This window comes from Cryptomeria japonica, chromosome 5, assembly GCF_030272615.1.
Source record: "Cryptomeria japonica chromosome 5, Sugi_1.0, whole genome shotgun sequence".
Classification (NCBI taxonomy): domain Eukaryota; kingdom Viridiplantae; phylum Streptophyta; class Pinopsida; order Cupressales; family Cupressaceae; genus Cryptomeria; species Cryptomeria japonica.
In genome coordinates, this window is record NC_081409.1 from 900,988,323 (window position 1) to 901,013,393 (window position 25,071).

The following is a 25,071-nucleotide window of genomic DNA, read 5'->3' on the forward strand; positions in this document are numbered from 1 at the left end:
AAAGTACATAGAATATTCTTTGTACTAATGATATAAGAGTGTATTATTTTGTAGCTTGTGTAATGGCATCATAGAATTTGGTTTGTGTGATTAGACTCCAACAAAAAAATATATGGAATTTGGTTGGTGTGATTAGACAACAACAAAAAATACATAGAATTTTCTTTGTACTAATGATATGGGAGTGTATTATATTGTAGCTTTTGTAATGGCATTGATAGAGTAGAATTCTTTACAACTTTGGTTTCACTACAATGCATGATTTATCATGAAACCGTTAGTGTAGGTTTTTATTTTCTTTTATGTTCGGTAACATTTATTTTTTCTACACATTATTAAGCTTGCTTAGGTTATATTAGAATGGTTAGAATGGGGACACGTGGCATAATCCTACATTCACATGTGCCATTTGCATCCACATTTGGGTGGTTGAATGTTACAACCTCTTTTGGATTTATTTGTCACCTCCCCATAACCATTTCTTGTATTTACCTGAGCTGACATAACCATGTATTTAGCATTTACCAAGTAGGTAAAACTCCCTCCTATTTTGGGCTACACAGAGTTATTGTTCCTCTTGGTTTTACATGCCCATATTTTTCTATATAAACAAGTCCCCAACTCTCCCTACACTAAGTACTGAGAATGAGAACACTAGCTCAGATTATGAGTCTAGTTTAGTGCTAGGACAATGCTGAGTTTTGTTCATCTTTGGGTTCTTGTCTTTCTTTCCTTCAGTCACATTGATCTTGGGTGACTTTATAGCTAAATTTAATAGAAACGGATTTATATAATTTATTTTAGTAAAAAGAAAAAAAATAGTCATAATTTTAAGTAAAGATATTTTTTAAAATTGTTTAAAAGTTAGGTGAATTTTGATTAAGTATATTAATTTTATGATGATTTTTTAAATATTGATTTTATGATCAAAATTGTTTGTATTATTAGAAATTTGTGTAAATTTTTGTTGAATACCAATGAAAGATATTAACTGATATGATAAATCTTTCTTCTAAAAATAATGTTTCTATAAATATACTTGACACATTAGTCAATGTTAGTAGTCTTTACACATTATTGTCATGATATAGGTAGGGTCAAGGGACAAAGCCCCTTACCACCAAACACAAATCTACAACTGGAAAGGTGTTGGATACAAACTAAACAAAGTTGTGTTTGAAAGATTGACATAAATATTAAAATCTCAGCCATACAATTTGTATTGCACCAAACAATGGTTGTGCTTGAAAGATTGATGAAATGAACAAGGTATGTAGTTGCTTACAATGACAACATGATAGTACATTAACCAATGCCCCTCCAGAATGACTTATGGAAGGGTGACTTTAAAAAAATTAGATGGAGGGATCAATAATGTGGATTGGTTGAGAGATTAAAATGGATTGGTGGAGATTACAATAATTTTAATATTTCTTCTTTATTTTTTAAGTGTAAACCTGGATTAGTTTGGTGATTAAGTAAGATCTTTTAGAGATTTAAGGTACAAAAATAAATTTTAATAAAAAATATCAAATCAAGTGAAAAGGGAATATGAGGAATAAATTAATGTATTTTATTTAATTAACAAGATATTTTTGTGGGGTAGGCGATCTTAGGACATGAGTATTTTTAATTGTTTGTATTTTATCCCTATTTAAGATAGTGTTGCAAATAGATGAAGTAATATCATTTGAAAAATTAACTTAAATACAATGGCTTTGGAAGAGATGTAACTAGTGGTTGGATACCTCAACAATAGGAAGGATGTGAGAGATGATGAGGGAGGTATTATGCCAGTTCACTTAGAGGATAGGTTAGTTTGTAGAACATGGATGTTCTTTTGAAATGGATGAATGAATTGGAGGATAAAAGATAAGAGGATACTCAAATATGGATGGATAAGGATAAGAAGATGGATTAAGAGATGGAAGGATAGGAGATGGGAAGGTTTTGAGATGATATCCATGCTAGTTGATGTGAGTAGCATGATATTTATGTATCACTTAACATCACAGACCTTGAGGTATAAGGACCAAGGTGGTTATGTGTCAATTGTGTATATGATTGACCTAAAATAAAAGGTTTGCATGTAATTATATGTTGTATAATATCATGATATGTAAAACTATGATGACTGTGTGATTATAAGATGCAAGAATTTTTATAAATACAACGAGCCATAATACACAATCATTATAATGTTAGAATGTTTTAGATGGTGTGATATATATTGTTTGTCAGGATTGCACATATTAAGATAGTTTGCATGTGTATTTATTGATTTTGGGATGTTAGAATTGAGGAACTTAGGATAGGTGTATTGGACTAGATTATTGTTGATTTATTTACTTTCCACAGTCAACCCATATATAATTCACAAATAACTTTATATCTTTTAAAATTATATTAAATTTTGTAATGGAATTCAATTATCTAAAGGCTTCGAATGTCAAGTCTTGACTTGAAAGGTAACTCAACAACTCTCTATGAACTATTGTTCTCCAAAAAGGGACTTACAAACTAGAGATAGTAGAAAATAAGGTTACATTTGAAAAAATAATACTTAATTCACATATTCCACCCTAAATAAGTGCTTTGTAATGTATAATCAGATTAAATTATGGACCTGGGACAACTTATATATCATTTGATACACTAAATATTTAAATTTTAACTTCTTATTATGAAAGAAAATTAAAAAAGAGGAAAGAGAAACAAAGATTAGAAATCATAAATCAACAATCTTGTAGGAATATACTTTAGAATTGGAAGATATATCAGTTTTAGTGTATGATTCACCATAACCTAACACAATTGTAGATAAACAATGTAAATATCCAAAAGAAACTTATAATAGATATTTGTCTAAAATTTTAAATCCTTAGAAAATGATCCTATTGATGCCAGCCTGCCTGCAACTTTGTTGCCTTCCCTTCTCATGTGACAAAGATGAATGTGGCTAATTATTTGAATGAGGGTCTTACACTTGGCAACCGTGTCTTCAAATTTCTAGTCCAGAGTAGCTTCATTGTGAAGAAGAAGGATAGTTTTTCACGAATCACCTTCTATTATAATTTGATTGTACTTTCTTTCATTGATACTAATTAGGCCATAATCAATGGCAATCACCTCTACAAAAAATGATGTTTTTGATCCCAAGTTGGCTAAGTAAGCCCCAAAAAAAATACCCCTATGGTCATGGACTACACCACCCCCACCCACCCGAGCTAGGTTACCTTTGGAGAAGAAGTTGAAGTTCAAATTCAACCAATCAGTGTTAGGAGGGGGGGGCATTTGATTTAATTTTCAAAACCAATAGATAGAACCATGAATCTGGCCAAAGAGTCAAATAAGCATAATTTTTTAGTCATCTATCAGTCTAAAGCGAGGGGGGAATAGAGTGCTTACATTTATCAAAACAACTCATATTTTCCTTGATATTAGACATTATGGTAGCAGCAAGCAGCTCCCAAAAACTCTTCTTGTCCCTGGAAAATTCAATTGTTTCTTTATTTTCACATACATCTATTAGAATGGAAAAAGTCTTGCCACCATAACTCTTTAATAAAGGGATGATTTAAAGGGGGCACAATCCTTCAAATATCCCCCTAGATCTAATTAACAAGTAACAAGTTAGAGATCCTTTGTCTAACATTCCATAAAATTTCACAATGAAACATAATATGATTGATACTTTCTTCTCTGCTCTCACACAACACACATCTATTGACAAATTGAAAATCTCATTTTTTGAGGCTATAAATAGTGAGGATATTACTATGACAACTTGTGCACAAGAAGAAACACACTTTAGGGATTGCACAAGTTCTCTAAATGACCAACTAATTAAATTAGGGAGAAGGGGAGGGATAAGCCAACTCAAAATCCAAAATGAACTATATACTTACAATCTTTGGAAGAGGCCTAGATTAATCTATCCACAACATCTTGCCTAAAACACTTGACATTAATAATAATCTTGAGGAGTTCCAAAGTTGTCATTCTTAAAGGAGGATCAAAGTTAAATGGATTGAAGTTCCATTTTCAAGGGGAGGAGCTAGGAATCCAGTAATCACTAACTACAACTCCAAGTCTTTTCATTAGGAGGCCTTCAATGGTAGAGTAGGTCGGGTGGAATTCCAAAGGGACAAAGGAAACCCATGGTTCTTTCTAGAATCTTACCCTTTGGCAATTACAAATTTTCCACTAAATTCCTTTCAAAATTATATCTTTAGTTTTTATCAAATTATTCTAGACATGGGAACCCCTCGAAAGTTCCATAGAGAACAAGAAGGAATAAGTTTTCCTTCTATGAAGATACTTAAAGTTCATGACATACAACTAGTTACCCTCTTCAAAAGCAAGTCTTGATAAAAAATTATCCATAAGGGAAATAGTCAAAGAGCGGGAATCATGAATACTAAGGCCACTAGACCTCTTATTATAACATAATTTACCCCAATCAAGGAGAGACATTCTATTTTTTTTTTGACTTTCACCAAAGGAACTCGCTTTGGATTTTCTCTAATTTCTTGGCCCAAGATGTTAGGATATGGAAAAGAGATAGGATATAAATAGAAAAGATTTGGAGGGAATAATTTAGGAGATGAAGTTTACTAATTTTACTAAGATCATTACCCTTCCATCTAGCTAACTTTATTTGAATCCTTTCAAGCAATCTAGTTCGGACTGACTCTTACATCTTCAGAGTTGTTAAAGGTAGACATAAATAAGAAGAGGGGAGGAAAGTAATCTAAAAATTCAAAATTCTAGCAATACAGACTTGAATATCATTGGGAATGTTCATGGAGAATAATGAACTCTTGTCCAGATTAATTATTTTCTCTGATGTGCTAGCATAATCTAAAAGTAAGGAGAACCATCCTCTAGCCTCCACCATTGAAACTTCACTACGTAAAATCATACCATCCACAAATTTTGGGTGGGAGATAATAAAAGAACTTGAAGAGGGCTTACTTGCTTCAAGATTACCCTAAAGAAAATATTTATGAATATTACAACCAAGCACATTAGCCATCAAAATGAATAGATATAGGGAGAGAGGAACAACACCTTGTCTGAGACTACTAGAGGAGGAGAAAAATTTCATAAGGAGAACCATTGACCATCACAAAGTATGAGGGATTTTTATAATAGGCTTCAATTAACTTCATAAGGGCCATGCAACCATATCATAGGCCTTAGAGATATCCAACTTCAAAATTGTACCCTCATTATTATTCTCCATAGAATAGATAGTTTCATGGACCACAAGAGCCGCATCAAAGATCCGATGAGTTCGTATAAATCCTTTCTGGTTACCATAGATTTTTTTTCCAAGAAAGGGCTTGAATTGATTGACATGAATTTTAGAAATTTTTTTATAAAGGGTATTATAGAGGCTTATGGGTTTTAACTCAAACATGCGGTGGTCACTCATTTTTTTGATATTAAGACAATTAAAGTTTTGTTGATCTCTTTAAGCAATCTAGCTGAAGACATAAATTTTTTCACAACCAAGATGATGTTTAAACCCATAATGTCCCAATATTTGTGGAAGAAAATAGGTGGAAATTTGTCAGGACCCGAGGGTTAGAAAATCCCAAAGGAAAAGACAACCTCCTTGACTTCTTCATCAGAAACCCTCCTGTCCAAGAAACACAAGTCTGACTAGGCAATAATATTTGAAACAACCTAATTTATTCCTTCCAAGACTTCCATGAAGACCACATCCTAGGGATTCTGGGGGTTGAGTAAAGAAGAAAAATGAGATAACACCTACTGACTGATAACCTCAATCATAGAAACTAGGGAATCCTTTGCTCCATATAATTCTTGGTTTCTATTCCTTTTCCTATGTCTATTAACTGACTAATGGAAGAATTTAGTATTCATATTTCCCTCCTTGATCCATTTCATTCTCCATCTCTACTTCTAGTAAACTTCTTTAACTACCAGACTAGGAAGATCAACTTGAAGGGCTTTCTCACTACTTGATCTGTCTAGGGAAGCACCTAGGGCCTCATACTCTTTTTGGACTAGATTGATTTGATACTTCAAATCATTTTTTTACTAATAAATATTTCCAAAGGAATCTTTACTCCATGAACACATACTATTCATAAGGAGTGACAATGAACTAAGGATATTGTATTAGTGCATCCTTATAGCTCTGATAACAAGCACTATGGTACCTCACCTAAAAAAAAAAAGAAACAATGAATATTGTGATGACATTAACACAAAATGATGCAACTTGAATTCGCTGGATTCAATTAAAAAGTTGAAAAACATGAAAGTTGAGGAAGCTTTCTTGTTTTTCTTTAAGGGATTCAATTAAAATGTTGAAAACTCTGATACGCGCATTGATTAGAGAGATTTAGTATTGTTTTATTCCTTCCTAGTCGACCATATTTATGAAGAGGGCAAAAATAAATATAGTTTTCTTCTACTAATAGTATGGGACTATATTCTACTGTAGTTTTTTGTATGACTTTGGTTTCACTACAAATGCATGATTTATCATGAAAATAGATTTATGTAGAGGAAAATGAATATAGTTTATTTTTAGAAAAATAGATGAAATGAGTGATAATTTAAAAAATATATTTTAAGAATTGTATTAAAGTTTGGTGAATTTTGTTCAAGTATATTAATTTTTATGGTGATTGTTATAAAGGTTGATTTTGTTAAGAAATTATTTATATTATTAGAAATTTGTGTTAAATTTTGAAGAATGTTAATGAAAGCTATAAATTATTATGGTAATTTAAAAAAATATATATTTATGTTAACATAGAAGTGGATAGCAAGCAATCATAAGATTTACCCCTGTGTTGATACACTCATGTCATAATATAAATGGAGTCGAGAGACAAAACCCCTCACCACCAAGCACAAACCCGTTGTTGGAAAGATATTGGAGCACACAAAATGCACAATGTAAAAAACTTGTGCTATAAAAAATACTCTAAAGTAGGATCCCTATAGTTGATTTTCCTTATGATCTAATTATTATAATTTGATTTTGTGGATCTATAAGAACATGTTAGGAATAATATTTGTTCAACATAAAATCTTTTTTTAATTCTTAGTAATTTTACTAAAAATTAATTGTGTGTTTCAAAAGAAATTTCTATACAAATTTGAGAAAAAATGGCTGAGTAAGATATTTTTGAAATTCAATACATTGAAGCCAACAAGATATATTTGAACATTCCAGAAATGAGAAAAAGAATGATTTCTCTACCTTAATAATGAAATGCCAACAATTATTTTTTATTTCTTAAACACAACCCTTGTTTGTCATCGATAATCCTAATTTAAGAGCAGTTCCTCATATAATAGATGGGTACTGAAACTCTATAGTGATGCTATTGTCAGTCGCATGAAAGGAGAATGTCTACCGACACTCTCATGTCATGGAGTATGAGCTGAACTCAACTATGGCTTTTTCACACGGGTTAGTCACAACACTAGTTAGTCCTAGCTGCCTCTACCAATCCTTATAAAAACTCCCTCTGGTTTTCATTCATTCATACACAAGATCTTCTCTTATATTCTTTCCGCCATGGCGGAGGCCTGTCTTGCCACCTTCCTATTCATACTGCTTTCTCTCTCTGCCATTTTGGGCATTGCTTAAAATAATGATGGGAGAAAGGCTTATACTGTTCACACCCCCAAGTCCATGAAGCCCCAACACTTCACTTCCCACCACCACTGCTATGTTTCAATGCTTGACCAGATTGTGCAATCAGATCCGAGTGCAAAGGAGATGTTATATACATATGACACTCTCTTGCATGGCTGAGCAAGGCAGAGGCCCAGGCCATGGAAGCTATGGACGGCTGCTTGGCTGCCATCCCATCTTCCCTCAATAAAATTTCAATCACTCACACACCAGATTTTCTGGGTCTCTTCTCTTCCTCTGGATTGTGGTCGCACTACTCTACATATGGTAATGATATCATAGCGGGCATGATCGACACCGGAAAATGGCCTGAAAGCAAAAGCTTCAAAGATGAAGTCCCGGGACCCGTTCCAGCTAGATGGAAAGGCACGTGTGAAAGAGGGCAGAACTTCAATCTCGTCATACTTGCAGACTGGATGCACTCATTGAACTTAGATTTAAGTTCGAATTCCCTAGCATAAGATTCCAAGTAATCTATGAACTGCGACTTGGAAGGATATGGGGAAGTCCTCAGGAAATGGCTTTCTGGGAGCTCACAGAATTGAATTGTTTGGTGAGATGGAGCTTGAGTCTATTGTAAGTCATATGTTGCCTCAGAGGCTATACAATCTTCTTTTTCTAGTATGCTTGAGGCCATTCCTTGCTCTTTTAAACAGGCTACCGTTCCCTGAGTGCTCTCAATCATACTAGAAAAAGCTGACTGTATAGCCTCTTTGTGGCAATATAGGACTTACAATAGACTCAGGCTCCATCTCCCACAAATCCTTCCAAGTTAGTTCATAGACTACTTAGAATCCTATGCTAGAGAATTCGAACTTAACGCGGTTCAATGAGTGCGTTCAGTCTCCAAAGTATGACGAGACCTGTGGTTTGTGGAGGGTTAATTAGCTCTAAGAGTTGTCCCAAGGGTTTGGCCGTACGTGAGTTTGAGTACATTTGCTGCTGGCGGACTGTTGCCACTGAAGAAATCCCGAACCAGTGTACATTTGCCGGTTGCCGACTGTATCTTCCTATGAAGAAGTGGCGAGAGCAGGCCATGCAGGAAATTATTTCCTGTCAAATGATATGATATGTTATAGGGTGATAACAGTTCTGGTAGGGAATGGCTTAAATCACACACATTAAGCTTGTATTTTGGTTTAAAAGTGTTAAAGATTCGAAGTTGACTGATATTTTCTATGCTTAATATGTTCTTTAATGTGTGTGATTACACTTAAAATATTACTTAATGCATATAGTGTAAAGCTGACTGATAGATAAACCCTGAACTTGTCCAAAACATGGTGCCTGAAGATTACATCACCTTTCTCTGTTCTCTCAACTACACAGAACAACAAATTGCTCTTCTCACAAAGGACTCGGTTTCCTGTCCCAACTCTAGTTTGGAAGCCGGCTATCTCAACTATTCATCCTTTTCCGTAGTGATGCAATCAGGGAGCAATTCAGTCCAGGTAAAGAGTAGAACAGTAACATAGTTGGAAACAGGGACTGATCCAGTGTACCAAGTGAATGTGAAGATCCCTGTTGTCACCACTATAAGCTATAGTGAAAAATTCGGAAGTACACTCGCTTCTAGTGGGTACACATTTGGAGAGATGATGTGGAAATGCATTAAGGAGGGTCACAGATTGTACGAAGCCCAGTTGCCGTAAACATTAAAGCTTGACAGTGACTGTTTCATTATAGCATTACATTGTATATTTAAATGTACCTTTATTTACTACTTATAATTTAGCTGGCCACAAAGAGCCCTTATCATATGTAGTTGGATGGCAATACTATGTATACCTACTGTTTATTAATTGATAAGAGCTGCTTATATTTAAAAATGTCTCGGGAAGAATTTTGGATCACAAAGTTGTGTTCTCTTGAATGATTATTATACAATCTCGCTAAATCATAATAGACAATAGATAAGTGTGCAAGCATATTGTATATTGATTCTAATGCAATAAACAATTCCTTTTAAAGCTTGAAATAAAAATGTTCCTACTAAGTTTTCCTTAAATACTCTAAGATTTTGAACAAATGATCATTAGGAGTGAAATAATGTTAAAACAAATATCTCAAATATCAAGACTCCACGTATTTTTATAGAAATTTGTATCAAGTCTATTCAAAATGACTAGTGGAAAGTGTAAGAGTAGACAAATTTAAATTTTAGGTTAGATCTCCAATATATTCACACATCATGGAAATGACTATAGTTTTTGCAATTACATTGATAGAGTAGAATTCTCTACAACTTTGGTTTCATTACAATGCACAATTTATCTTGAAAACAAATTTATATATTATTCATGGGAAAATAAATATAATGTAATTTTTAAAAAATCGATGAAATTAGTGATAATTTAAGAAATCGATTCATGAATTTGGGTTAAGTATATTGATTTTTATGGTCATTTTTGTTCTAATTTTTTATTTTGTAATGAAAATATTTTTACTCTTAAGAATTTGTATAAAAATTTGATGAATATTAATTAAAATTGTTAAATAATATGATAATTTTTTTTTTAAAAATAATGCCTTTATTAATATACTCGACACATCACATGGTCAAGGATCATAGTCTTGATACACTCATGTCATGATATAGGTGGGGTCAAGGGACAAAGCCCCTCACCACCAAGCACAAATCCAAAGACTAAACAAAGTAAAAACATTGTGTCATTGGCTCATGGGTTGGTGAAGAGTGCATAGGTTAGATTTCAAATGTTTTTAACTTTCTCATAAGATAGTTTATCTACATAAAATTATCTTTTTTGATGCCTCTTGTTGAACCAGCTGTTGTTTTTCTCACTCATTGATATTGCACGAGGGACAATAGATTGCAGTGATTTAGTGAGGGTTGTCCTAAGTGAGTTTGTTTATGTTACATAGTTCAATCTTACAATAAATGCCTCTAATTATTTTCTTTTATTTTTTATTTGACCCAATAAGTTTTATTGTTTTCCTGGACAATGTCAATGAATTAAAGGAGGCATTGGTTGTGATTTTTCAAAAGGGTTATGATGAGAAAATCATTTAGGGTTTTCATTATTTGCTGGTGCATCTCAACTCCTAAAAATTTAAACAACTTTCATTTTAAAATTAATGCAATCAATATATTTAATTCAAATTTTACATTAAAAAAATAAAAATACTTAGCTCGTTGACCTTTCCAACATCTTCATATGATTTTTGTGATGATTTGGAAAAGGGAAGATAAAAAATTGGCTCTCCCACAATGTGACTATGATTGAAAAGTTTTGTCAATTAAAGGTTTGGAAATTAGAAATAGAAAAGCCAATTTTTTAAATATCAATTTTTTTTTATGGTCAGAAAGGATTGTAATGCAATGTATTATAATACACCCGTGCTATCTCCAATTTTGACCATAATGTGAGTGTGTTATAACACAGTTGTATTATGGACTAGAGTGATTTAGCATAATGTTTGGTTGTTTCTAACCATAATGTAAATGTGTTATAATGTGCTCATACTTTGGCTCTAGAGAGCTAAAAAGTTGGGTGACAACTTTTTTGTCCCCTATTTTTATATGCACATGCCTATCTAGAGTTGTATGATAGATTATTTATACTAGTGCACAACATGAGTTCTCAGATGGGATGATGGTCTTGGAGTTTCCATGAACCTATTACTCTTGTAAAGGTTAAAGCGACTTCTATTAGGAAGGTGTATAGGTGACCATTAGACTATGGTTGTAGGAATAGCACCTGGTTGATGCTCTCCTTCTTTCATTTGAGTTGTCAAATATTAAAATTATCAAAGGCAATATTTGTATTTGTATTGAACTATTACTAAAAGATTGGCAATGCAATTATACCAACATTGAAGGTAATTATGCTAGACTATTAAGGAAAATATTGTATTATCTATCTATCAAAGACTTGAGTTGTAATTGGTAATTAATGTTGTGTTGTACTACACTGGTATTTTAATTTATTAATGAGAATGTAATTGATTATTACAGAAGTAAAGATAATCAATGAGTCTAATTCTATAAGATTTTTGTGATTATTATGTTATTAATAGAAGTTACTCTTTAATTTCATTGGAAAAAGAAAGTAGCTATGCAAGTTATGAATTTAAAAAAACTTGTGGTGTTTTATTAATGGACCAGTAGTGTTCATACAATCTCACTGAGAATACATAATTGTGTGTATGTCTTCATGGGACAAAATTAATACCTCAATAATTGATATCTAAGGGAAACTTCACTCTCTCCATTATTTTTGTTATGATTTTATTTTTTGTGTTGCGAAAGAAGATTAATTAGAGGTCATCCACTATCTCTACCACTTAGTTTTTTTAATAATAAGGGAAAGGAATGTGATATTCATAACTTTTAAAATAATTCTTCTCTTCTTAGACTCTAGAATATCAGCTATTTGATATTTTCACATACTATGTGAGATAAAGTATATTAAAAATTCTTGTTGAAATGTCATCATTTCTTGAGAGCTTGTTTTCCCTAATTTGAAAGGTTAGAATTTTGAATTCTTATAGCACCCCAAAATTTTATTGATGATTTCTTCCCTATCCTAAAATGTAGCTTGCATGTTATCATTCAAGAGGTCTTGAAATAGTGTATTCTATTTTGTATTTCTTCCTACTTTTGAGTGCTAATACTATCACTATTTATTATCTCAAAGATTTTGGTTATATTTCTTCTTTTCTCGGTGGTGATATGAAAAATGGAATTTTTGTCTTTCATACATTAGTAAAATCTTTTTACTTTTTTTCTGCTTTAGCTTTTATCTCGTGATAATGATATGCTCACTAAAGCGAGAGGAAAATGTAATATCATAAATTTTACTTCATGCAATTCCATGCTACATAAGTGCCTTCTCTTTATGTTCATTGGCTGATTTATTCACCTCCTTGTCAGTTTGTGTGCTTGGCTTGCCCCATCACTATTCCTTTTGTCTATTTCCCACCATTGTTGATTATTTTACTCATGGATGCACCACACTAGCATCTTGCAAGTATGCACTATAGAGGTGGCCATTAGAGCATTACGCCCACAATTGGTAGTGCTAGTAATGTCTCCTATTGCATTGATCGATATCAGTTTTACCTAGATAGGCTTCATATCTTTCCTTTCTAGCTTCATTTTGGTTAAGATCAATAAATTGTACTTGATAATTATTTTAAATGTACAAAGGAGGTTAGAAATTAAAGATTAGAAGTATTAAAATTAATGAGTCAAAACATTTAGTTGTTATTAAATTACCATCTATAATTTTTATTTCATCTATTGTTGATTGGTTTAAATCAATAGAGAAGAGAAATCAACATCATTGAATATTTTCTTGATCATTCAAAGCTACAGTAACATATGTTACAAATGAAATAAGAGGAAGAATTATAAATATAAAAAATACTAAATGGTAATCTATTAGTGTCTGCTATTTTCTTGATCATCTCAAGCTACAATGAAATGTGTATATAATAAAACAACATGGATAAAGTGTTTAGTGTAAGACTATAAAATGTAGTTAATCTAAATAATATTAAAATTCTTAATTACCTAGAATGGTTTGTTGAAATTTTTGATTGGGGATAACACCGATAGTTCATGATGGTAGAGAGTACCATAAATTGTAGCTACTATTCATTTGATAAAGTATAGGAAGGATTTTAGAAATAAAAATTTAGCAATATTATAGTTTAAAACAAACACATTTAATAATTAGAAATTACCATATGTAATTTTTGTTTCATCTATTGCTGATTGGTTCAAATTAATAGAGAACACAAATCAACATTGTTGAGTAATCTCTTGATTTTTCCAGAGCTACAATGACATATTTTTACATGTGCGATAAGAGGAAGAATTATTACTATGGAAAATAGTAAAATATATTAGATTAAAAGTACTCACTATGTTGTTCCCTAATAGTAGTCATTTCTTCTTCTTTGGTTGCACCTGAATGATTGAAAATGCTTTTTTTCTTTTATTTTCTGCTTACTATAGAAGGGAATTAGAATCCTACATCCTTCACTACTATTTCATTTAAATTTTTATGATTTGCATTGAATATTTGATGAAGAGAATGATATTTGTACATTTTTCTTGGACTAAAACATGGTGATATTTTTCTCGTGAGCATGTCCTCCAAGATAGGGATTGATTTAAACTTTGAAGAGGAAGAAAGAGATGTATGTAAATATTTTTTAAGTCTCTCACCGCATTCAATTAAAAAATAATCTTCCCTAGTCGGTAGATTTTGTAATGAATTCAAATAATTAACAAAACATTCAAATTTATCATTGGAAACACTAGATAAATTCTAACCATCTATAATAAAACTAACAACGAATCAGTAAAAAAAGTTCAATATTCTATTAAAAAATTGTCATTGAAATTTACCAATGTTTTGGTCTTCTCAAGTTGCAACCCCAATCACATCTTAAACTTTTGATGGATTAAGAGAAACTAAAATTGGAATAATAGGTTTTTAATTTTATTTACCTTGTTTAGTGTAGAACAAAATAAGAAACTTATAAAAATTGTGATATTGAAAGTCAAAAGTTCTTTGGTCTTCATGAGTTGCAACCTTAATCACATCTTGAGTTTTTGATAGATTGCAAGAATCTACAATTGGAATAAGGAATTATTAAGTTTAAAAACATGAAAAATAAAAATTAAAAATTAATTCAAAAACTATATAAACATTACCAATGATATTGTTTTGAAGTCTACAACTCCCACAAACATCATTATCACCATCAATCGATGGGGTAACACCATCTATAGTTCAATGGCATTAATTTAGATAGTTAGAGAAAATTAATAATATAATACTTAACGTTGAAAGGCATAAATAATTTAATCTTAGTAATTTGTTTGCTTTCTCATTACAAGGTCTCAAATCTTCAATGCATACTTGCATGTGTTTCCTCTTTTTTCCCACTCACAATCCAAAATGAAAATTTGGTCCAAATGTGATTCAAGAGGTATTACAAAACATGTCCATCTCACCAACATAATCTATAGTAGGTGTCCACTCTAGGTCATCACTTAAGAAATGAATTCCTTGGTTCAAAATATCTTACAAGTTTAGGTCAGGGAATGGTTCTCATTTATTATTTCTACCCATTACCTATCAAATTAAGATGATCAGTAGTCCTATATCTTCATCTAAATATATTAAACTAGGAGAGGCTCCAACCTTTACACAATTGCAACAAAAATAACAAAACAAAGGGCTCACAAGTGGTTAGAACCCAAGAATAAAAGCCTACTACCAAAAAGAGAACCCAACAAGCTTCCACTAACACTAGCAAATAAAAAAAACAAGGAAAACAAACCGCCAAGACAAATAAAGAAAAAACAAATAGATATAACACTCTTTAACCGAAAGCACAAACCTTTGGATTAACTGGTGGGAAAGAATTCCAACTTGCTATATAGACAAATCTCTTTACCTTTCTCCATATTAGTGAGATTTTGGATGAACCTTTCCCAAAAGAAATGGCTCAGAAGTCTGATGTGGTTTTTACCTTTGACACAAATGCTTCAATCCTTGTCAGAGTGCAGGAATCTAGATGTCTTATTTTCTTGCCCCACCTCCTTGCAATTTATTCTTGGACATCATGAAGAGTAGTAGAGTTCTTCAATGTAATCTCCATTTATTGATCAAACATGTTATCCATTTTCCTCTTCATTGTGTCCTAATTTTCCTATAGTGTCTCCACCATCTCTACCAAGTCCATATTCTTGTTGCTCTCAATTTTTCAATGAACTCCTACATAGAGTTTTTCAGTGCTTCCCATTTATCAATCATAGCAATAAATTTTTTCATTGCCATCCAAACCCCCTAGTCCTTCTTGTCCTTAGCCTAACTTGAGCTTATGACATCCACATCTTTAATAGGTTCAAGCCTATTGATTTTATTTTTTTCTACCTCAAATTATCCTAGAAGTTAGTGGATGCAAGGTTCATGCTTATTAAACACCTCACAGAGTTCATTCACTTTGGTCGTAAAGAGGGGAAATTCCTCTTTTATTAGAACACTTTAAGGAGAGGAATTATGGGAATCATGCGGGAAAAGAGGGGGGCTAGCTACTTTACACATAGTGACCATCTTTTGAATGAAGCTCCTCTTCAGCAATAACCATCTTCTTAATGAGGATTTCTCCAAAGCCGGGAGCCAGAGGAATTTTAGATTTAGCAAAATTTGAGGGGTTAATCAAGCTGGGAACCTTAAGGGGTTTTCGAGAATCATTATCCATAATCGAATTGATTGATAACTCAACATACAGACCCATGCCAAAACCCGAACCATAAGGCTTAATGGAAGGGCCATGAGAAGGGGTTAAACTCAAATGGAAATTATAAAACTATAGGGTGAGACGTTGATACAAGGGGAGGGAACCCTTAGACTTAGCCACTTCCATAGTCTATGATATGGAGGAGAAAATATAGAAGGGAGAATTTATCTTAACTCCATACTATAGGTGATTGAGTATCGAGAATCATTGAGAGTGAAAGCGCATGAAGCACTCGTCCAAGGAGATAAACTTTATTAATAGAAACACCGCATCTTTCCAAATACCAGGTAGGTAATCCCTTTTGAACTTTATTTGGAGGTGGGCCACCTTCTCCTCTAGATGCAAAAATATTTTAAAGTCTTTTAAAGATGTGATAGAAGTACGCAGTGGAGAGGATACCAAAAAAATGGTAATTTCTAAATATTTAGGTCTCATAGATTTTTTATCCTCATCTATTATGGCACATATATCTATAGGAAAATCATGTAGATCTATCCAGACTTTAATCCGCTTGGAGAAGGGGTGTAGATTGGCAAGCCTATTAGCAACCTTATTACACTCTCTAATACTATGTTGAAACACTATGTAGTCAAATGTGGTAGTGACATGATGACAATTTAAAATGATATCCACCACCTGCCAACCTAGTTTGGCTGCACCTAGTACCATCATGATTACATTCCTAGAGTTCCTTTCTATGATTAACTTTCTAGTTTTATTTTTGGAAATGAATATGAAAAAAAAAGACCACCATCATCTTGGCCATGCTAGATGTTTGAGTGCCAATATGTTCCATGTAGGCCAGAACCACATTGCCCTCTGAGTCTCTTTTTACATAGCCCCCTTCTGCTTGACCCAGGTTTCCTTTTGTAGACCCATCGAAATTTAACTTCAACTGACCTAGATCAGGGGGAACTATAGTCCTATATCTTATTAAAGAAGTATGAACAACTACATTAATTTTTTTAATCATTTCAGAATATAATTCTACTTTATGTACATATTTCTAATTTTTTTTCACCATAATCATTATGCCTTTGTAGAATATAACAACTAGTAAATATAATCAATCAAGTTTTAACCCATTTTGCCTTAGTGTTCACACTATCTTTCCAACTTAAAACTAATATACAAATAATTTGAATGACATATAAAAAAGAGCATAGAAAAAATTATGATCAAATCATTCAAGATAATCACCAATATCAATATCATTATATCCTCAATAAGATAGATTTTTGTATCCCTTCATTGAAATAATTTCTTCATAATCAATTAAATATATTTTCTATTACTAAAAGGTGAGCAATTCACTCCTATATTTCTTATTTTAATTTATCTGTTAAATGTTAAATTTCTTATGCTATATGATTTAAATAGATATAATAGAATTAAAAATTTAAAATGATTTTTACTTGAACCAAATTCACATGAATAACTCTTAAAATATGTGTGTTCAAATAGTAAATTCAAAATACTTGAATGAAATTTTCCTTCAAATTTACAACAAGTAACTTAATGTTATTCTTAGATATTTATACGTTTGTGTGTGTGTCCATGTGTCTACACACATATAGACATGTACACACACACACACACACCTATGTGTGTGTGTGTGTGTGTACATGTACACACACACACACACCTATGTGTGTGTGTGTGTCTGTACATGTACACACACACACACACCTATGTGTGTGTGTGTGTCTGTACATGTACATGTACACACACACACACACACCTATGTCTGTGTGTGTGTCTGTACATGTACACATATACATATGTGTGTGTGTGTGTGTGTGTGTAAATATATATGTGTATGTATAGATGTATTTATATATTTATAGATTTATATATATGTATGCGTATATTAATGTATATATATGTATGTATATAAACACACACACACACACATTTGTGTGTATAAATACATATCTATACACATATATATTTATATATACATGTGATGTGGAAAAATAGGGTTCAGTAGTGTGTATGGGCAAAATAGGAAGCTTAGGCCTTTTTTTTCTTTAATAACTTTACGAACGAGAATGATCCACTTGTCCCAAGATTTTCTTAGGCACAAGTTGTATTCAATGGTCCCTTGTAGGGGTACTTTAAATATGACTATGTATCTTAGGAAGAAAGATGCAAAGTAGGGTGACAAGATGACTAGAGACATTGAACTTGTAGATCAATTTTGGCAAAAGATTTTTCAGAGTAGATTGTAAAAAACATGTAGGATAAATATTAGAAAAAATTAGAGGGAGTAAGTTGCCTAGCTTAACTTGATCCCAAGAGTAGGCTCCTTTCTCCACCTTCTTTCTCTATACATATTTACATTGATCTATCACTTATTGATGTGGGAAAATAGCATTCAAAAGCTTAGGCCTATTTCCACTTTAATCACTTTGACAGGGAGAATGATCCACTTGGCCTAAGATTTTTTGAAGAACAAGGTGAATTCAGTGTTCACTCATGGGGGGACTTGAAAGATGACTCTATAATGAAGGGAGAAAGATGCAAAATAGGGTGACAAGATGATGTTTCTGTGTGCACAGGGAGATAGTGAATTGGCATACAAATTTTGGTAGAAGATCTAATAGAGAAGACTGTAACTAACCTATAGGAAAAATATTAGGAAAAATTTTAGGGAGAAGGATGCCCAAATTGACCTACTCCCAAGACTAAGGCACAATCCTACACTAGCCAATTTCAAGTCTAACACATTTTAGGCTATAGATATAGACCTACTCGCTTTGTGTCTATTTTTGTGGGTCCTTCACTTGTTCCTACACACATAAAAGAGGGAAAATGTTGGGTAGCAAAGAGTTTACCCAAATCAAACCCTTATTTTGAAATTAACCATAAAATTGAATTGAATTGTACTTGTGAGGAAAGGGTGTTGAAATTAACCAACACTTCATTTTGCACCACCACTGATATGTGGGAAAGTCTTCAGGAAATGGCTTTCTAGGGAGCTCACATAATTGTTTGGGGGTGATGGAGCTTGAGTCTTCTATTTATGTGTCATATTTTCCTTTCCCATGTGTCATATTTCCCTTTACCACATGTCTTCATCATTGATCTTAAATTTAATTGTAACTCTTGATCTTTTATTCTAAATGTGTATAAATCAAATCCTTTTCCATTCTGAAGAACTCCACATTTATTTCATCACAAAATCATCAACCTTAAATTTATCCACTTGAGATCACGTACAACATATTGGTGAAATCAAGATAGAAAAATAAGATCAAGATATCTTTCCACTAAATCATGTCTATCAAGTGTAAAAGTACACAATGAGAGACTCGCATATATTGGCAAGGTAGAGGAGTTAGGACAAAATGACTAACTACCCCTCCAAATATACAACACATGTTTTTTCATATGAGAAGTAATTGTGCATGTGACAGATATGCATGAAATAGGTACATCTTAAATGGTGAGTGTATACGTCTCAACCACACGAAGCAAGAAAGAAGTTAAAATTCTCTAACTAGAGACTTAACTAGTGTAAAATCTAAAATTGATCATTATACTAGCTATCTTGAGGATACTACAAACTTTTAAGATTTTAGTTAAACTCATAGTGGTTGTGTGGAGTCATTTTCTTATAATTGCATGTAGATCACATATGAATATAAGATTCAAAATATTTATAGAAAAAACTAATATTTGGTTTGGATCTAAAAATGTGGTGACTTATGTTCTTCTCCCAAATGTCTATGTAGAAGTGGATAGGTGATGTGATGCTCAAATGGTAAGAAGATTCAAGATGAAAGATAAAACAAATTAAAAAGAATCTTAGATGTAGGTGGTTTGAAGGTCATAAAATAATACATTATTTTTTAGCAGGATATAGATCACATCCATGAACACAATAGATCTATAAAAATTTGGAAAATTTGGCTTGAAAAATGAAGGAAACATGGTAATTTTAATATTCAAGTAAATGAAAATATTCTTGAATAATAAGAAATGGGAGATAATTTACAATTACAATTTCTTTTTTGTATGATTTTTTTGTTTAGATTATTTGTATGATATTTTTTTATGTTAGATTAACTATTTTAATTGTATATTTTGCATTCAATGTGTAATTTTATGTAAATATATTTAGACTTTATTTCATTTTATGTACTTTTCTATTTATAATAATTATATTCTCTTTAGATATAAGTATCATTTCTAGGCTCCTTAAGACTCGCCTAAATCAATCCTATGCCACATAGAGGCTATACATTCAGATTTTTCAAGCATGAGAGTTTCTCTTCTAGTGTGGCCACTGTAAAATATCCTCACATATTATTATAATAAAAAAATATCTCTCTTTTTACCTAGTCATAGATGTCATCCACATAAATTTAATTACCGACTGTTTAATTGAATCGAAAGAATTTAGTCGACTCAAACACAATAGGTATATCGAATTTCATCGAAATAATTTACTCCAATTAAATAGACTAGGTATATGTCAAATTTCTTGGTATATATTTAACGCTTTTCGAATATTTCGTTGATGCATAAAATCATGGGCCAGTTATGATTTTCCCCATCATTTCATTATAAGGTAGCAAATAATTTTTGCCATGACATATATTGAATATCAGTTTCAGAACATTTTGTTAAGTATTTTAGGATATGAAATATAATAGTCAGATTTCAAACTTATAGTAATAGCTTGTTATTTTTCCTAACTTATAAATGGTTTTGGGTAACGCATTTTTTAAATTATTTTCTATTGTAATTTTTAAATTTTAGTTTGTGATATTTTTTCTTTGAAGTAATGTAAATTTCATTTATTATTAAATAATTTATAATGTTTATTCGTATTCTACTAGCATCACATCATTCTGATGATGGATGACAAAGTGCGAGTCAAATTCATGGATTATGGAAAATTGATCTCTTTACTTTGATTTAAGTTTAAGTTTCATTACAATTCTCAACTAATGAAGAACTAATCTACTTAGAACTATAGACTCTAAATAGTTCTCCCATGTTGTCAATACACCAAAAAGTCCTTAAATAGAATCATTTATTGCACTCGTAAACTTCATGCTGGTGTAACTTGAATGCCAATTTTATCAATTTATGACATTTGCATGTCAATTTTAGTTGTTTAATATTAAGTCATACAGTGTTATGCCTTAGCTTAGAATTTCAAACTAATAAGTTATTATATATTGATGAAAGATAGATTGGATTAAACATCATAAAATGCTATTTTATTTTTATGTAAGAGATGGATCACATCCATGGACACAAGTTATCTATTTAAATTTGGAGAAATTGGCTTGAAAGATGAAAGCAACATGATATTTTTGAGATTCAATACATTGAAAGCAATAAGATATATTTGAAATTTAAGATATTTATTTTTAGTAAAATTATAAAAAATAATTTATCTATAATGTGAGTGTGTTATAACACACCTGTATTATGCCCTAGAGTGATTTAGCATAATGATTTGTTTCTTCTTACCATAATGCAAGTGTGTTATAATGTGATCACTCTTTGGCTCTATGGGAACTAAAAATTTGGGTGACAACTTTTTTGTTCCCTATCTTTATATGTACATGCCTATCTAGAGTTACATGATACATTATTTATACTAGTGCACAACACGAGTTCTCGGATTGGATGATGGTCTTGGAATTTCCATGAATCTATTCTCTTGTAATGGTTAAAGCCAACTCTATTATAAAGGTGTATAGGTGACCATTAGACTATGGTTGCAAGAAAAGCACTTGGTTGATGCTCTCCTTCTTGCATTTGAGTTGTCAAATATTAAAATTATCAAAGACAACATTAATATTTGTATTGAACTATTACTAAAAGATTGGTAATGTAGTTATACCAACATTATAGTAATTATGTTAGACTATTAAGGAAAAAATTGTATTATCTATCTATAAGAGACTTGAGCTATAACTGGTAATTAATGTGGTGTTGTACTAAATTGATACTTTAATTTATCAATGAGCATGTAATTGATTATTATAGAAGTAAAGATAATAAATGAGTCTAATTCAACAAGAGTTTTATGATTATTATGTTATTAATAGAAGTTAGTCCTTTATTTCATTAGATAGAAAGTAGCTATGCAAGTTACGAATTTAAATGAACTTGTGGTGTTTTATTAATGGACCAGTAGTATTCATTACAATCTCACTAAGAATACATAATTATGTGTATGGTTTCATGGGCCCAAATTAATACTTCAATAATTGATATCTAAGGGAAAAGTCACTCTCTTCTTCTAATATGATATTCAATAAACACCTTCAATATATTCTCCATTACTTTTGTTATGATTTTATTTTTTGTGTTGCAAAAGAAGATTAAATACAGGTCATCCACTATCTCTACCACTCGGTTTTTTTAATAATAAGGGAAAGGAATGTGATATTCATAACTTTGAAAATAATTCTTCTCTTCTTAGATTCTAGAATAGAAGCTACTTGGTATTTTCACATACTATGCGAGCTAAAATATTTAAAAAATTCTTGTTGAAATGTCATCATTTCTTGAGAGCTTGTTTGCCCCAATTTGAAAGGTTAGTATTTTGAATTCTTATAGCACCCCAAAATTTTATTGATGATTTCTTCCATATCCTAAAATGTAGCTTGAATGTTACCATTCAAAGAGGTCCTTGAAATAGTGTATTCTATTTTGTGTTTCTTCCTACTTTTGAGTGCTATCACCTTCACTATTTATTATCTCAGTGATTTTGGTTATATTTCTTCTTTTTTGGGTGGTGATATGAAAAACTTACTATTTTTGTCCTTGATAATTTAGTGAAATCTTTTCAACTTTTTTATACTTTGGCTTTTATCTCGTGATAATGATATGCTCACTAAACGGGGAAACATTTAATATCATAAATTTTATTTCATGCAATTCCATGCTATATAAGTGCCTTCTCTTTATGTTGATTGGATGATTTCTTCACCTCCTTGTCCTTTTGTGTTCTTGGCTTGCCCCATCACTCTTCCTTTCATCTATTTCCCACCATTGCTGATTATTTTACTCATGGATTCTTGTGCACCATGCTAGCATCCTACAAGTATGCAGTCTAGAGGTGGCCATTAGAGCATTATGCCTGCAATTGGTAGTGTTTGTAATGCCTCCTATTGCATTTATCAACATCAATTTTAATTCTAGGCTTCATATCTTTCCTTTCTAGCTTCATTTTGGTTAAGCTCTATAAATTGTACTTGATAATTATTCGATTAAATATTATACAAAGAAGGTTAGAAATAAAAGATTAGAAGTATTACAATTAATGAGTCAAAACATTTAGTAGTTATAAAATTACCATCTATAATTTTTATTTCATCTATTGTTGATTTGTTTAAATCAATAGAGAAGAGAAATCAACATCATTGAATATTCTCTTGATCATTCAAAGCTACAATAACATATGTTACATATGAAATAAGAGGAAGACTTATAAATATAAAAAATACTAAATGGTAATCTATTGTTGTCCAGTATTTTCTTGATCATCTAAAGCTACAATTAAATGTATCTATAATAAAACAACATGGATAAAGTGTTTAGTGTAAGACAATAAAATGTAGTTAATCTAAATAATATCAAAATTCTTAAATACATAGAATGGTTTTTTGAAATGTTTGATTGGGGATAACACCGATAGTTGATGATGGTCAACAGTAACATAAATTGTACCTACTATTCATTTTATAAAGTATAGAAAGGAGGTTAGAAATTAAAATTAGCAATATTACAATTAAAAATAAACACATTTAATAATTAGAAATTACCATAAGTAATTTTGATTTCATCTATTGTTGATTGGTTCAAATCAATAGAGATCGAAAATCAACATTGTTGAGTATTCTCTTGATATTCTAGAGCTACAATGATGAAGTTTTACATATAAAATAAGAGGAAGAAATATTACTATGGATAATAGTAAACTAAATTAGAATAAAAGTACTCACTATGTTGTTCCTTAATAGTAGTCATTTCTTCTTCTATGGCTGCACCTGAATGATTCAAAACCCTTTTTCTCTTTTTTTCTTCTACTTCCTATCGAAGGGAATTAGAATCCTACATCCTTCACTACTCTTTCATTTAAATTTTTATGATGTCCATTGCATATTTGATGAAGAGAATGATATTTGTAAATTTTTCTTGGACTAAACCATGGTGATATTTGTCTCATGACCATGTCCTTCAAGATAAGGATTGATTTAAACTTTGAAGAGGAAGTGAGAGATGCATATAAATATTTTTTAAGTCTCTCAACACATTCAATAAAAAAAAATCTTCCCTAGTCAGTAGATCTTGTAATGAATTCAAATAATTAACAAGACATTCAAATTTATCATTAGAAACACTAGATGAATTCTAACCATCTATAATAAAACTAACAATGATTCAGTAAAAAAATTCAATATTCTATTAAAAAATTGTCATATTGAAATTTACCAATTTTTTGGTCTTCTCCGGTTGCAACCCCAATCACATCTTAAAATTTTGATGCTTTAAGATAAACTAGAATTGGAATAATAGTTTTTTAATTTTATTTACCTTATTCAATGTAGAAAAAAATAACAATCTTTTAAAAATTGCGATATTGAAAGTCACAATAGCTTTGGTCTTCATGAGTTGCAACCCTAATCACATCTTTAGCTTTTGATGGATTGCAAGAATCTACAATTGGAATAGGAATTTATTAAACTTAAAAACCATAAAAAATAAAAAATAAAAATTACTTCAAAAACTATATAAATGTTACCAATGATATTATTTTGAAGTCTACAACTCCAACAAAAATCAATATCACCATCAATCGATAGGGTAACACCATTTGTAGTTCAATGACATTAATTTACATAGTTTAGAGGAAAATAATAATCATTAAAATAATAATATAATACTTAATGTCGAAAGGCACCAACAATTTAATCTTGGTCATTTGTTTGCTTTCTCTTTACAAGGTCTAAAATCTTCAACACATGCTTGCATGTGTTTCCTCTTTTTTTCCATTGACAATCAAAAATGTAAATTTAGTCCAAATGTGTTTAAAGAGGTAATACAACACATAAATCCATCTCACC